At 31.7% G+C, this 13264-nt stretch overlaps 2 long non-coding RNA genes across 2 annotated transcripts in view; one reads left to right on the forward strand and one right to left on the reverse strand.

Annotated features, from left to right (window-relative positions):
* Positions 1–8071, forward strand: part of LOC127143605 (uncharacterized) — a 15451-nt gene extending 7380 nt beyond the window's left edge. Inside the window, exon 3 of the long non-coding RNA XR_007815169.1 lies at positions 7648–8071. This is a non-coding gene — a long non-coding RNA (uncharacterized LOC127143605). The remainder of the gene's footprint in view (positions 1–7647) is intronic.
* LOC127143604 (uncharacterized) lies at positions 6949–13196 on the reverse strand. Its single transcript, XR_007815168.1, has 5 exons — positions 13109–13196; positions 12200–12263; positions 9245–9321; positions 8582–8643; positions 6949–7674 (listed from the first exon to the last, which is right to left on the reverse strand). It is a non-coding gene; the product is annotated as an uncharacterized LOC127143604 (long non-coding RNA).
* Between the last annotated feature and the right edge of the window lie 68 nt (positions 13197–13264).

Consider the following 13264-nt stretch of genomic DNA (forward strand, 5'->3'; position numbering starts at 1 on the left):
GGCTTCAGAAATGGTCAAAAAATGTCATTGTATAACCATGTCGTCAAAAACTATTTAAAAATGTCATAAGGCATGAAAAATTGTCAAAATGTCATAGTATAGTAAAGGCATGAAAAATTGTCAAAAATGTCATAGTATAGTAAGGGTCAAAAATTTTCAAAAATTGTCATGGTAAAGTAAGGCATGAAAAATGGTAAAAAAAAAATGTCATAGTATCGTGTCGTCAAAATCTATTAAAAATCATAAGGCATAAAAATGGTCAAAAAATGTCATAGTATAGTAAGGGGTCAAAAATAGTCAAAAATGTGATAGTATACCATGTCGTCAAAAACTATTAAAAAATGTCATGAGGCATGAAAAATGGTCAAAAATGTCATAGTATAGTAAGGCATGATAAATGGTCAAAAAATGTCATAGTACAGTAAGGGGTCAAAAATAGCCAAAAATGTGATAGTATACCATGTCATCAAAAACTATTAAAAAATGTCATGAGGCATGAAAAATTGTCAAAGAAATGTCATAGTATAGTAAGGCTTCAAAAATGTTCAAAAAAGTCATAGTATAGTAAGGCATGATAAATGGTCAAAAAATGTCATAGTATAGTAAGGTGTCAAAAAACATCCAAAAATGTCATAGTATAGTAGGGCTTCAGAAATGGTCAAAAAATGTCATTGTATACCATGTCGTCAAAAACTATTTAAAAATGTCATAAGGCATGAAAAATTGTCAAAAATGTCATAGTATAGTAAGGCATGAAAAATTGTCAAAAAAATGTCATAGTATAGTAAGGGGTCAAAAATTTTCAAAAATTGTCATGGTAAAGTAAGGCATGAAAAATGGTAAAAAAAAAAAAATGTCATAGTATCATGTCGTCAAAATCTATTAAAAATATCATAAGGCATAAAAATGGTCAAAAAAATGTCATAGTATAGTAAAGGTGTCAAAAATAGTCAAAAATGTCTAGATTAAGTATACCATGTCGTCAAAAACTATTAAAAAAAGTCATGAGGCATGAAATAATTGGTCAAAAATGTCATAGTATTAGCAAAGGCAATGAAAAAATGGTCAAAAATGTCATAGTATATCGTGTCATCAAAAACTATTAAAAAAATGTCAAGCATGAAAAAATGTTCAAAAAAGTCATAGTATAGTAAGGCATGAAAAATGGTCAAAAAATGTCAAGTATAGTAAGGCATCACAAATAATAAAAAAAAATGTCATAGTATAATAAGGTGCAAAATGGTCAAAAAATGTCATAGTATAGTAAGGTGTCAAAAAACATCCAAAAATGTCATAGTATACCATGTCGTCAAAAACTATTTAAAAATGTCATAAGGCATGAAAAATGGTCGAAAATGTCATAGTATAGTAATGCGTCAAAAACTGTCAAAATATGTCATAGTATAGTAAGGCATGAAAATGGTCAAAAAATGTCATAGTATAGTAAAAATCTATTAAAAAATGTCATAAGGCATAAAAATGGTCAAAAATGTCATAGTATAGTAAGGCATGATAAATGGTCAAAAAATGTCATAGTACAGTAAGGGGTCAAAAATAGTCAAAAATGTGATAGTATACCATGTCGTCAAAAACTATTAAAAAAATGTCATGAGGCTTCAAAAATGTTCAAAAAAATGTCATAGTATAGTAAGGCATCACAAATAGTAAAAAAAAATGTCATAGTATAATAAGGTGTCAAAATGGTCAAAAATGTCATAGTATAGTAAGGCGTCAAAAACTGTCAAAATATGTCATAGTATAGTAAGGCATGAAAAATGGCCAAAAAATGTCATAGTATAGTAAGGTGTCAAAAAACATCCAAAAATGTCATAGTATAGTAGGGCTTCAGAAAATGGTCAAAAAATGTCATTGTACACCATCGTGTCGTCAAAATCTATTAAAAATGTCATAAGGCATAAAAATGGTCAAAAAAATGTCATAGTATAGTAAGGGGTCAAAAATAGTCAAAAATGTGATAGTATACCATGTCGTCAAAAACTATTAAAAAAATGTCATGAGGCATGAAAAATGGTCAAAAATGTCATAGTATAGTAAGGCTTCAAAAATGTTCAAAAAAGTCATAGTATAGTAAGGCATGAAAAATGGTCAAAAAATGTCATAGTATAGTAAGGCATCACAAATAGTAAAAAAAAATGTCATAGTATAATAAGGTTCAAATGGTCAAAAAATGTCATAGTATAGTAAGGCTGTCAAAATGGTCAAAAAATGTCATAGTATAGTAAGGTGTCAAAAAACATCAAAATGTCATAGTATAGTAGGCTGTCAAAAATGAGTCAAAAAATGTCATTGTACACATGTCGTCAATAGTAAAAAAAAAATGTCATAAGGCAATGAAAAATTGTCAAAAGTATGTCATAGTATAGTAAGGCATGAAAAATTGTCAAAAAATGTCATAGTATAGTAAGGGGTCAAAAAATTTTCAAAAATTGTCATGGTAAAGTAAGGCATAAAAAATGTCAAAAAAATGTCATAGTATCGTGTCGTCAAAATCTATTAAAAATGTCATAAGGCATAAAAATGGTCAAAAAATGTCATAGTATAGTAAGGCATGAAAATGGCCAAAAAATGTCATAGTATAGTAAGGTGTCAAAAAACATCAAAAATGTCATAGTATAGTAGGGCTTCAGAAATGGTCAAAAAATGTCATTGTACACATGTCGTCAAAAACTATTTAAAAATGTCATAAGGCATGAAAAATTGTCAAAGATGTCATAGTATAGTAAGGCATGAAAAATTGTCAAAAAAATGTCATAGTATAGTAAGGGGTCAAAAATTTTCAAAAATTGTCATGGTAAAGTAAGGCATAAAAAATGGTCAAAAAAATGTCATAGTATCGTGTCGTCAAAATCTATTAAAAATGTCATAAGGCATAAAAATGGTCAAAAAATGTCATAGTATAGTAAGGCATGATAAATGGTCAAAAAATGTCATAGTACAGTAAGGGGTCAAAAATAGCCAAAATGTGATAGTATACCATGTCATCAAAAACTATTAAAAAAATGTCATGAGGCATGAAAAATTGTCAAAGAAATGTCATAGTATAGTAAGGCTTCAAAAATGTTCAAAAAAGTCATAGTATAGTAAGGCATGATAAATAGTCAAAAAATGTCATAGTATAGTAAGGTGTCAAAAAACATCCAAAAATGTCATAGTATAGTAGGGCTTCAGAAATGGTCAAAAAATGTCATTGTATACCATGTCGTCAAAAACTATTTAAAAATGTCATAAGGCATGAAAAATTGTCAAAAATGTCATAGTATAGTAAGGCATGAAAAATTGTCAAAAAAATGTCATAGTATAGTAAGGGGTCAAAAATTTTCAAAAATTGTCATGGTAAAGTAAGGCATGAAAAATGGTAAAAAAAAAAAAATGTCATAGTATCGTGTCGTCAAAATCTATTAAAAATATCATAAGGCATAAAAATGGTCAAAAAATGTCATAGTATAGTAAGGGGTCAAAAATAGTCAAAAATGTGATAGTATACCATGTCGTCAAAAACTATTAAAAAAATGTCATGAGGCATGAAAAATGGTCAAAAATGTCATAGTATAGTAAGGCATGATAAATGGTCAAAAAATGTCATAGTACAGTAAGGGGTCAAAAATAGCCAAAAATGTGATAGTATACCATGTCATCAAAAACTATTAAAAAATGTCATGAGGCATGAAAAATTGTCAAAGAAATGTCATAGTATAGTAAGGCTTCAAAAATGTTCAAAAAAGTCATAGTATAGTAAGGCATGATAAATGGTCAAAAAATGTCATAGTATAGTAAGGTGTCAAAAAACATCCAAAAATGTCATAGTATAGTAGGGCTTCAGAAATGGTCAAAAAATGTCATTGTATACCATGTCGTCAAAAACTATTTAAAAATGTCATAAGGCATGAAAAATTGTCAAAAATGTCATAGTATAGTAAGGCATGAAAAATTGTCAAAAAAATGTCATAGTATAGTAAGGGGTCAAAAATTTTCAAAAATTGTCATGGTAAAGTAAGGCATGAAAAATGGTAAAAAAAAAAAAAAAAATGTCATAGTATCATGTCGTCAAAATCTATTAAAAATATCATAAGGCATAAAAATGGTCAAAAAATGTCATAGTATAGTAAGGGGTCAAAAATAGTCAAAAATGTGATAGTATACCATGTCGTCAAAAACTATTAAAAAAATGTCATGAGGCATGAAAAATGGTCAAAAATGTCATAGTATAGCAAGGCATGAAAAATGGTCAAAAATGTCATAGTATATCGTGTCATCAAAAACTATTAAAAAAATGTCAAGGCATGAAAAATGTTCAAAAAAGTCATAGTATAGTAAGGCATGAAAAATGGTCAAAAAATGTCATAGTATAGTAAAAATCTATTAAAAAATGTCATAAGGCATAAAAATGGTCAAAAAATGTCATAGTATAGTAAGGCATGATAAATGGTCAAAAAATGTCATAGTACAGTAAGGGGTCAAAAATAGTCAAAAATGTGATAGTATACCATGTCGTCAAAAACTATTAAAAAAATGTCATGAGGCTTCAAAAATGTTCAAAAAATGTCATAGTATAGTAAGGCATCACAAATAGTAAAAAAAAATGTCATAGTATAATAAGGTGTCAAAATGGTCAAAAAATGTCATAGTATAGTAAGGCGTCAAAAACTGTCAAAATATGTCATAGTATAGTAAGGCATGAAAAATGGCTAAAAAATGTCATAGTATAGTAAGGTGTCAAAAAACATCCAAAAATGTCATAGTATAGTAGGGCTTCAGAAATGGTCAAAAAATGTCATTGTACACCATCGTGTCGTCAAAATCTATTAAAAATGTCATAAGGCATAAAAATGGTCAAAAAAATGTCATAGTATAGTAAGGGGTCAAAAATAGTCAAAAATGTGATAGTATACCATGTCGTCAAAAACTATTAAAAAAATGTCATGAGGCATGAAAAATGGTCAAAAATGTCATAGTATAGCAAGGCATGAAAAATGGTCAAAAATGTCATAGTATATCGTGTCATCAAAAACTATTAAAAAAATGTCAAGGCATGAAAAATGTTCAAAAAAGTCATAGTATAGTAAGGCATGAAAAATGGTCAAAAAATGTCATAGTATAGTAAGGCATCACAAATAATAAAAAAAAATGTCATAGTATAATAAGGTGTCAAAATGGTCAAAAAATGTCATAGTATAGTAAGGTGTCAAAAAACATCCAAAAATGTCATAGTATACCATGTCGTCAAAAACTATTTAAAAATGTCATAAGGCATGAAAAATGGTCGAAAATGTCATAGTATAGTAATGCGTCAAAAACTGTCAAAATATGTCATAGTATAGTAAGGCATGAAAAATGGTCAAAAAATGTCATAGTATAGTAAAAATCTATTAAAAAATGTCATAAGGCATAAAAATGGTCAAAAAATGTCATAGTATAGTAAGGCATGATAAATGGTCAAAAAATGTCATAGTACAGTAAGGGGTCAAAAATAGTCAAAAATGTGATAGTATACCATGTCGTCAAAAACTATTAAAAAAATGTCATGAGGCTTCAAAAATGTTCAAAAAATGTCATAGTATAGTAAGGCATCACAAATAGTAAAAAAAAATGTCATAGTATAATAAGGTGTCAAAATGGTCAAAAAATGTCATAGTATAGTAAGGCGTCAAAAACTGTCAAAATATGTCATAGTATAGTAAGGCATGAAAAATGGCTAAAAAATGTCATAGTATAGTAAGGTGTCAAAAAACATCCAAAAATGTCATAGTATAGTAGGGCTTCAGAAATGGTCAAAAAATGTCATTGTACACCATCGTGTCGTCAAAATCTATTAAAAATGTCATAAGGCATAAAAATGGTCAAAAAAATGTCATAGTATAGTAAGGGGTCAAAAATAGTCAAAAATGTGATAGTATACCATGTCGTCAAAAACTATTAAAAAAATGTCATGAGGCATGAAAAATTGTCAAAGAAATGTCATAGTATAGTAAGGCTTCAAAAATGTTCAAAAAAGTCATAGTATAGTAAGGCATGATAAATAGTCAAAAAATGTCATAGTATAGTAAGGTGTCAAAAAACATCCAAAAATGTCATAGTATAGTAGGGCTTCAGAAATGGTCAAAAAATGTCATTGTATACCATGTCGTCAAAAACTATTTAAAAATGTCATAAGGCATGAAAAATTGTCAAAAATGTCATAGTATAGTAAGGCATGAAAAATTGTCAAAAAAATGTCATAGTATAGTAAGGGGTCAAAAATTTTCAAAAATTGTCATGGTAAAGTAAGGCATGAAAAATGGTAAAAAAAAAAAAAATGTCATAGTATCGTGTCGTCAAAATCTATTAAAAATATAAGGCATAAAAATGGTCAAAAAATGTCATAGTATAGTAAGGGGTCAAAAATAGTCAAAAATGTGATAGTATACCATGTCGTCAAAAACTATTAAAAAAATGTCATGAGGCATGAAAAATGGTCAAAAATGTCATAGTATAGTAAGGCATGAAAAATGGCCAAAAAATGTCATAGTATAGTAAGGTGTCAAAAAACATCCAAAAATGTCATAGTATAGTAGGGCTTCAGAAATGGTCAAAAAATGTCATTGTACACCATCGTGTCGTCAAAATCTATTAAAAATGTCATAAGGCATAAAAATGGTCAAAAAAATGTCATAGTATATTGTGTCGTGAAGAAGCATCATTTCTATTTTTGAATTATTATCACCAGTAGTAAGTAATTTTGTAATGCAGAAATGCTGAATCTATTTGCAATTAAAATTTATAATTGAGGCTAAAAACTATAATCTCTGGCTAACCTAACTTCCAGCTACAAGTGGCTTAAAGCAGTAAACCTAATCCTGACCTCTAGCTAAAAGCTGTACCCCTAACTCTAATCTCTGGCTAAAAATATTTCAGTGTTCAGACGTATTTATTTGAGTAAGATAATCCTTTATTAGTCCCACAATGGGGAAATTCTGTGTTGCAACAACAAAAATAGCATTATATATACAAGAGAAGAAAAACAATATACACATAAATATATTCTATATAAAAATTACAAACAATATGGATAGTATAAACAGGACTATGTACACAGTAATAGACTGGATTTGAGCACTGACATTGCACTGTTTGAAACAGTGTGTAGAGGTGTGTGTGTGAATGTGTTTGTCTGTGGAAAACAAAGTTCCTTTGTCTTAAGTTGAATGTCATAGTATAGTAAAGCATCAAAAAATGTGAATGAAAATGTCAGTGCATTCTGTTATTAAATGATGCCACAGAATATTATGTTGTTAAAAAATACAATAGCATATATTGCAAAAAAGGCAAAGTGAAAATAATTTTAGTAAAATAACTTGTTAACCTAGCTAAATAATTTATAAATAAATTTCATTTTATTAACAGTAGTTTAAATTGTTTTCCTATATTTATTACATGGTACATGTTTAGAGTTTCAGAACTATTTCTAGTCATTACTGTGACTGTAATAATTAGAAAAACACATTAAAATATGTGATACTGAACAAGTTACTGTAAGTTTATTTTACATCACTGTAATTAGATGTCAACAATGAATAAGGTCAGTTTAGGAAAGGAAAAATAGATTAACTGATCAGTTTCTGTGATTAACACATGTTCTTGTCTCTGCAGGAGGAGAAGACAACATCAGCTGAGGACCTGAAGTGGATGAAAGAAACAAAAGTCAGAAGTGTTACAAAGTTGTTAATTAGTTAAAAGATCTCCACCATCTAACTGCTGTAAACAGTGTTGGTTTCCTGTTGCTCAAGTGAAAACACTGTTTTTCTCTACTGTTAATAATGGTCTAACATTTCTTTATTAAACACCTGGGAGAACATTCAACTGCTTATGATACAATTATTTAATTAATAATTGTACCACAAGCAGTTAAATGATCACAAAGATGCATAGCAGACACGTAAATCTTTGGAAAATGTGCTCATAACTACATTAACCCTAACCAGTTCCAACAAGTGTTTTCTTGTGGTTAATGTCTGTCATTATCTTTGCTGTGATTTGTTAAAATTTTAATAATCATTAAAAGTGTCTTCCTAAACTATTTAGTTATATCCTATATTTATTTTTTAATGGTTTTACAGTCATTATTCAGACATATTTTTAAAGGCTTTATACTTGTTTTCTAGACTTACTGTTTAAGGTTTTATACTTACATTTTTTATGAATTTGATACTTATTGTTTAAATATTCAACTATGCCTAAAGGTTTTAACCTTATTTTCTAGACCTATTCCTTAAAGTATTTGTAAATTTTATATTTACTTTTTATAGGCCTATTTATAGACATATTTTAAAGGTTGTCAATTTATAAAAAGTTGTATATTTATTTTAAGGGTTTCTATTCTATTCTAAAGTTTTATATTTTTTGTTTTTCTCAAATGTATTTTGTTAGACTTATTTTTTGCAGCTACATTGTTGAAAAATACTAATTAAAATTGTTATATCAGTTATATCAGCTTTCTCTTTGTTCCAGACAAGAGGTTTTAAAGTGTCAAACTGTAGCTGAGATAATGACAGAGTCAGATTGAAAAGAATACACTAACACTGACCTTCTGGAAATGTCTTCACGTCTGTGTCTCCTCTTTGTGATTTAATGGTTAAAGTTTGAATCCTGTGGAGAAAAACACAATAAACTTTAATTTAAAGATGTGACTTTAAACTCATCAGATTAAAAGCACAGAGAGTTTTCTGGGTATTGAACTTCAAACTATCCAAAGAAAGAGAAGTAAAAGAAGATTTTTTTTTTCTCCACAGTCAGTTAAAATTGTGAAATTTGAACAAAATTTGGTTTAGAGAGCAAGAAAGAGACAAAGAGAGAGAAGGAGGCAGAGAGAGAGGGCGAAGGAGATAAACATCATTAGAAAGAGTAAAGCGGGGTACACACCAAAAGATAATCAAGCCGATTATTGGCCCTGATCTGACATTATTTGTCGTCGTGTGTGGTCGCCCCCACATTTTCTGAATTGGGTAAGATTTTAAAAGTGTGTGCCAGGCTGAAGAGAGCAAGGGAGAGTGAGAGACAGAGAAAGCTGATGTTTAAATGCTTCATTTTCTTTGAACTGTATATTCATGAACTATGTAAATAAACTTTAGTAATGAGTTATGTCCTTTTTGTGACAAACTATTCAGACTTCAGATCAGTTACTGAAGATATATAATTTAATGTCAGTGCTCCATGTTGGACAGTTTATGTAAAGCTGTTTGTGGATTACCTGGAGGCCTCTGTCCTGGTTTCAAAGAACTTCTTCATTGTATGAAGACTCTGTGATCATGGACGAAGTGGTGACACCTGGAGGAAATAAAAAGAGAAATATACAAAGGAAAATGATCAATACACTATGACCTATTCCTAATCAATAGGAAAAACACATAAATATTCAACATTACAGCCAAACTAGAACATTTTCCAAATGAGTCCAAACGAATGGGCTGTTTACTGTCAAATATGACGAGAAAAAGCATCATATCTTTAAGAATCAATAATAATAAATATTTGGGGAAAATGTACTAAAATGATTATCTTAAATTTCTATATTGTCTGTCAACTACTGCTGGCGATATGCAAAAAAATTATATCACAATATGATTTTTCATATCATTTGATGTTGATATATATTTCAATATAAATCAAATCACTATTTCTGCTGCACGTAGAGGTTCCTTTTTTACTCCTGAGTGAGATGTGAAGATACCATTATGGCTGTCCCTAAATGTCAACTATTTGATGCATCAGTTGGGAAGACCTGATTCAACTCACAGAATGTCAGTGGACGAGTTGTTAGACTTTTTTTTCTTAGCTACCTCACAGTTCACACACACAGAGCACTGCAGGAGCTACAGAGCAACAGACTGCAAACTTTACGACCACATCTCGTCTTAAAATGACCAAACCATAAAACTAACTGTGGTGTTGGGCAGAGCGACAGCGTGAGTCTGATTCTCTGCACTCTGGACACCGGTGTTATAACGGTGATATGTTAAAAATGGCTGAGAGAACTGAGCTATGACCAAGACGCCAACTTTATGTCTGCAGTGTCTCCGCTGTATACATGTTATAGCGGTGGACAGGACAGGACAGTTATTGCCACTGCTGCAATAGCCTACGATAAATTTGTAAAATACCTCACTGAGCCGAGAGTGAGAGAGAGAAACTCTGTTCCAGCCACATGATTGGTTTGGTGCAGCGCTGTTCTCATTATCGTTGGTGGAATGAGTTCTATCAATGTTGTTACTGACCGCATCTTATACAGTTGTGCTCATAAGTTTACATACCCTGGCAGAATTTGTGATTTTTTGGCCGTTTTTCAGAAAATACAAATGATAATACAAAAACTTTCCTTTCACTCATGTTTAGTTGTTGGGTGAAGCCATTTATTATCAAACAATTGTGTTTGCTCTTTTTAAAATCATAATGACAACAGAAACTACCCAAATGACCCTGATCAAAAGTTTACATACCCTGGAGGTTTTGGCCTGATAATATTCACATAAGTTGAGACACACACACACACACACAGAGGTTTAAATGGCTGCTCAAGGTAAGCATCCTCACCTGTGATCTGCTTGTAATCAATGTGTATGTATAAAAGGTCAGCAAGTTTCTGGGCTCCTGATAGACCCCTGCATATTTCATCCAGTGCTGCACTAACGTTGCTGGATTTAGTGTCATGGGGTAAGCAAAAGAATTATCAAAGGATCTGCAGGAGAAGGTAGTTGAACTTTATAAAACAGGAAAAGGATATAAAAAGATATCCAAGGAATTGAGAATGCCAATCAGCAGTATTCAAACTCTAATTAAGAAGTGGAAAATGAGGGAGTCTGTTGAAACCAAGCCACGGTCAGGTAGACCAACAAAAATTTCAGCCACAAAATTGGGAAATTGTTCAAGATGCAAAGAAAAACCCACAAATAACTTCAGCTAGAGACATACAGGACTCTCTGAAAAAAAGTGGTGTGACTGTTTCAAGATGCACAATAGGGAGCTACTTGAAGAAAAATGGGCTACATGGTCGAGTCGCCAGAAGAAAGCCATTACTATGCCAATGCCACAAAGCAGCCCGCTTACAATACGACAAACAGCACAGAGACAAGCCTCAAAACTCCTGGAACAAAGTTATCTGGAGTGATGAGACCAAAATTGAAATTTTTGGCCACAACCATAAATGTTACATTTGGAGAGGAGTCAACAAGGCCTATGATGAAAGGTACACCATTCCTACTGTGAAACACGGAGGTGGTTCACTGTGTGTGAGCTACAAAGGCACAGGGAACTTGGTCAAAATTGATGGCAAGATGAATGCAGCATGTTATCAGAAAATACTGGAGGAAAATTTGCACTCATAAGCCTGGAAGCTGCGCATGGGACGTGCTTGGACGTTCCAACATGACAATGATCCAAAACACAAGACCAAGTCAACCTGTCATTGGCTACAGCAGAAAAAAGTGAAGGTTCTGGAGTGGCCATTTCAGTCTCCTGACCTCAATATCATTGAGCCACTCTGGGGAGATCTCAAATCTGCAGTTCATGCAAGACAGCCCAGGAATTTACAGGAACTGGAGGCTTTTTGCCAAGAAGAATGGGCAGCTTTGGGGTATGTAAACTTATGAGCACAACTGTATGTCTATCAAGGAGAGGTTCTATTGCGATATATATCGATATAGTTTTATTGCCCAGCCCTACTGTCAACTAATCACTGGAGGATTCATGTTTATTACTGTGAACTGCATAATGAAAACTTTCACCAAAAAGCAGAGTTAGTTAAAGTCCACAGGCAGAAAATTAACTGACAACTATTTTGAGTTTTTAAAAATTAAAACTAATACTATTTTCTGACAATTTATAGACATGATTGTGCAATACATTCACATTTACATTTATGCCTTCTTATACCTCATTGTATATAGAGTTGCACTGTCTTCTATCTTTTTGATATATTTTGTTTCTGCATATTTTGTATATTTACACTGAAAAGGGAGAAGCTCTCCAATCTCGTTGTACTTTTTGTATAATGACAATAAAGGGCATTCAAATTCAAATTAATCAATCATTATTACTAAATACTAAACTCATTAAATACCAAGGATGTAAACAATGACACTGTTACTAACATTAATAATTTAGCTCATCAACACATTTTTTAGACTGGGTAAATCTTTAGGACACATACCTATTTGGTTTGTAAGGTGAGAGCTGGTGTTTCTGTCCAGGCTGCAGCAGCTGAAAGAGTAAACCTGGAAAACACAAGTACATGACTTGAAAAACAAATAACCTCATTGTAAAGAATAGTTCACCTCCAAAACGTGAACAATGTAGAAGAATACAACACTGAAAGCTTAATGCTAGAACCTTGACAATCACAGTTTGAGATATGAGGTGAATAAACTATGTTACTAGAATATGACTTTATTGATCTCAGAGAGAAAAGCAATTTTTAAAATAGTTTTTAATATTTCAGCTCATACATTGTGACCTACTCTCATGGCTCAAAACTTGTGGAGTTAAAATCTAGTTTTCAAGCTTGTATTTAACTCAAAACTGAGCACAGTAAAGTCTCAAGTCAACACAAGCAATAATATACACAACAGGGGGTCAATGGACAGATTACTACCACAAAGCTACAAAGACACACAAACAACACAAAGGCAAAAAAACGAGTCGCAAAACGATCACAATGAGATGCCTAACTGCCACACTGAAACACAAAATGGCCACAAAGAAACGTTACATGGCCAGGAATAGACACAAAACTACAAGGGCACAATACGATGCAAAACAAGCCCAAAGAAGCTGATCATAAGTAGATGTAAAACAGCCAGCTAGAGACGCAAAACTAAAGCAATATCACCACAGATAGACACAGAATGATCACATCGACATAATCCGCCTTAAACGGATTTAAAATGACCAAACTGGACCACAAAAACACTTTAACCCACGCAAATAAAAACGACGATGACAAAAAGGGGAAAAGCCCAAAGACATTATTTAAAGATTGACGGATAATAAAATTAAACGATATTATTTCAAGCTAATGCTAACGCTAATGCTAACGCTAGCCGCTAACTGTTTGCCTTACCTTCGCACTGGTGTTCGACAAAAAAGCAGCTCCAGAGTTTGTTTTAGCACCCAGACCTCCTCGGCACTGACGTTTTCTCACAGTACTGGCAAACAGAAGCTAAGATTCAAACTTGGTATATATATGTTTTCCACTTCCTTTCTCCACCCCTCTCGA

The sequence above is a fragment of the Lates calcarifer genome, linkage group LG19, assembly GCF_001640805.2.
Source record: "Lates calcarifer isolate ASB-BC8 linkage group LG19, TLL_Latcal_v3, whole genome shotgun sequence".
Taxonomy (NCBI): domain Eukaryota; kingdom Metazoa; phylum Chordata; class Actinopteri; family Centropomidae; genus Lates; species Lates calcarifer.